This window comes from Macrobrachium rosenbergii, chromosome 26 (genome assembly GCF_040412425.1).
Source record: "Macrobrachium rosenbergii isolate ZJJX-2024 chromosome 26, ASM4041242v1, whole genome shotgun sequence".
NCBI lineage: Eukaryota > Metazoa > Arthropoda > Malacostraca > Decapoda > Palaemonidae > Macrobrachium > Macrobrachium rosenbergii.
Genome location: NC_089766.1, coordinates 26,892,035 through 26,896,164, shown reverse-complemented (window position 1 = coordinate 26,896,164; position 4,130 = coordinate 26,892,035).

Below are 4,130 nucleotides of genomic sequence, written 5' to 3'. Positions count from 1 at the left end.
TAACCTACGCTTGGATGATGTGAAGAGCGTCGGTTGTAATACGAGGAAAAGTGATGAAATAATGAACTCTTTGAAAAGTTGTTTCTTTAACTGTGTAAGCTTAAAGGGACTTTATTTCTTTCTGCATCTTCCAAGCAAAGTTTTTCGAACCGTCAATGGATAAACTGAAGTGGCACATGAGCGCTTTCAGCATTTGGCATCCAATTTTTTCTCTCGCTAACCAGTTTTATCACTAGACTGATGTCTTGCTGCATGTTTGTCATGATGATTTCTGTCTGGATTTGCAACCAGTATTCCGGTGGCAAATAAAAATCGAGCATGTTTGTTAAGATGGTGTCTTTCAGTATCTTTAAACAATATACGTTTTAATTTTGCTCAACGCGAACAAACATGTTGAAAATTAAAATTGCGCATGTTTGCTAAGATGGTGTCACAAGTTATGCCACTTAAGTTCTGCCAACACTGTTGGAAGTTTGTGCCAGTGAGCTTTTGGGTCAAGAGCACTAAAGGCTTCTACCTTTCGACCATGATAAAATTTGGATGTATTTAGATTCCAGGAGACGTAAATCTCGTGTGAGAATTCTAAGTAATTTAAAGTATTTCTTTAAAAAGAAAGAATATAGGTTGTGTTAACTGAGGCGGAAGCTGATATGTTTCGAGTAAACGTATTTAAACAAGAATACGATAAAGAGATCACAGATTAAGGTTGATAAAAATCAACGTCGCGATCCGAGCTTGCTTGCTAACCTTATGTACATGTAAATGATTATTATCTAAAATGAAGATGGAATATGGAGAACGAAAGAAGATCGTTAGAATCTTTGGTATATACTAACCAATATTGTAAAAAACAGCAAAACTTTTGTACAAGGTGAAATTGCTAAGTGCATTTGCATATCATCTAAGTTTGCATTAAAGGGAACAAAGATAATGCCCATTAATCTTATTCATGATGCAGAGTCGCTTCAGAAACACCTTTTATACGTATCGCTGTTATTAGAACTCTTCTCAATAATACGTAAAGCGTGTAAACCATTTAGGGCCGCATACATCATGTGCCGTGCTGTTGTGTGCCTGACACGATGTTGGAACCTTTTGTTTCAGTGACAAGGGCGATGTAAGCCAGTGTACGTGAACCATGTCTACAAAATAGAAAAGCTGTTGTGTGCTGAATACTCTTTTATGAATGTTGACTCGCTTAGGCCGAATACAAGCCTGCATTTATCATATATAAATAAGATATTTAATTCATATATATGTATATATATATATATATAATATGTATGTGTATGTATATATATATATATATATATATATATATATATATATATATATATATATATATATATATATATATATATATATATATATATATATATATATATATATATATATATATATATAACTTTATCACATACACAATTGTTCTGTGCATTAGTAGAATTACTGAAAGGACCTCATTCAAACTGGATGGTATCTAATGGCAGATACTTGATAATGAGGACTGTTTGTCCAAGAAAGCTTGTAACTTTTTCTGAATAAATGCTCCATTGGATACCATCCAGTTTGAATGAGGTCCTTTTAGTAAATATATATATAATTATATACTGTATATATATGTGTGTGTGTGTTATATATACAGTATGTATATATATGTAATATTTATTATAAATTTTTCCTTAACTCTTCTGTTTCCCCTAATAAGGATTGGGTCCAAAGAAAATACAATAAAGAAGTAACTGCCACACACATGCTTCGACTACTGAGTCGTGGGTGAACATACATATGTGTTCGCTTGGGTGAGTGTGACCACTCACATGAGTGTTCATTTGTGCGACCGTAATCTAGGCAAGTGGAATTCTTTTGTGTATAGAAGATGACTTTCATTAGCATACTAATTCCAGCAGCCGAAATATTGCAATAAGCCAAGGTTACGTGGAATGTGTCTTAAATAAAATTCACAGTCAATTATAGTATATTATACTTTCGTGTGAATAGGTGGTATGCAGTTTTATTATTATGGACAACCAAGTCTCAATCCCTGCTGGAAAACAGTGCTACAAGCCCAAGGGCTCAAGTAGGGAAAATGAACCCATACGAAAAAATAGGGACTGAAGCCTGTACGAAAAATTAGAGTTGAATACACAGATAGAAGAGGAAAACAAACAGAACACAAACAACCACTTGCGGAGGGAGACTCGTGTCAATTACATTCTTCTGAAACCATTCGAAAGCACCTAAGAAAACCAGCTGCCCCATGCAGGGCGCTTGTTTTCTGTGAATGGTTACGACCTGTGAATAATTTCTTGATTCGTTTGACAGCACTTCCGGAAACAGATTATTGATTGCATTTCAGCCCTTGACAAAGTGTTTCTTGGTTTTACTTCACCGTGCGTATCATAGAAATCACAAATTGGTCGATCTTCAACTAAAGTAGCTCATGTAAACAAAAAAAGTTATCAAAATAATTGTCACTGTATTTGCTCGACAGTGAACGGGGAAGGGCTATGCATTCCAGCATCTCCTGAGAACAGTATCCAAATTAATACCTGTAGAGAGGCAGGGATGACACGGCCAGGGTCATTACATGAAATGAAGGCGTCGCAGCCAGCAGTCCCTAGGAAGATACTAGAAGGCCAGTCTTCCCCCCCCAAACCCGCCCCCGTCTTTGGAGATGATTTTTGCTTTTGTTTCTAGAATTATTTTTTGTTTCTGTTGCCAGAATTATTTTTGCTTCTGTTACCAGAATGAGTTTTTGCTTTTGTTGCCAGCCTCTTAGAACATGGGTTTCCTTTTGTGGGGGTTAAACCCACTTTTATCCTTTCTCTCGTTTCATCAGCCTCTGTATTGTAAAGAAACACGGAAACAACATTCCGTGAAAGAGTAGAAAATGAATAAGTCCCTTATGCTGGCGGAATTCTGTTGAGAAATAGCGCCGATGTTTACAGAGTTCTGGTGCTGGGCATGTGATATGACCTCCCCAAGATGTCTTACTAATTATATTTGTTTTTGCATGAAATGCAGGTTGCTTGACCAGTTAATCTTTAATTAGCTCATGTTTGGGTACCGATATTGCCCAAGCTTGCTCAGAACAAACAAGTGTGTTTATATGATGACCCTTCGATCATTTATAATTAGAACTTTCGTTTATTTACTTATAACTCTTCTATGCTGCTGTTTACTTTTCGTAGATAAGCATTCTGCTTTGTAGAAATCTGACAGGCAAATGTAATGCATCGCAGGTTGTTTTAATCGGAAAGTATGAACATTTGGGTTAATGTTAATAAGAGTAACGTACTTGCATACTTGCTGCATAAAGAGATAGCACAGACCCTCTGGTTGTCTGCATGAAGGCAACAACGAGGCAGTTGATGGTCTGCATCTGGGGTCGACGAAGACCAACTGCCAGTGACCAGATCCGTCTGTGGTCCGTCACTGACGTGTAAACTATCTGCTTCTTCTTTCTCACGCGTCCTAATAATCCCGGCGTGTTGCAAAGGGATAATTATATATATATATATATATATATATATATATATATATATATATATATATGTATATATATATGTATGTATGTATGTATATATATATATGTATATATATATATGTATGTACTGTATGTATACATAAATACATATATGCGTAAACATTAATATATAAAAAGACATAATTAGTTTATGTAAATAATAAATGACATAGTCGCCAGCTACACCTAAAGTCTTATAGTGTTTACAATAGAAGCAACTTGCCAGACTCAACGTTTTTTGAAGCTGAAGGAAACAGTACTCTTGAATCATTTTTTGTGCACAACTATTTCCCCTTGAAAAGAATGACTCCAAAAGGTGCTGCATCTTTGGGACGAGGCTACTGCTTCATTCCTTTCCCCCTGAGGGAAAGGAATAACTTGACCCAAAGGGAATTATACAATATATGACAGGAGGGCCCGCTGCCCTGACCAGATTCGACTCTTGGCCGAGTCAGATGCATCTTTTGATAATGAGTTATTCCGACGTAGGCTAAAGTGATTTAAAGTTTGAATTTATAAAAATACTATGCGTAAATTTTACACAAACATATACATAAATATGTATATATATGCATATATATACACACATATATATATATATATA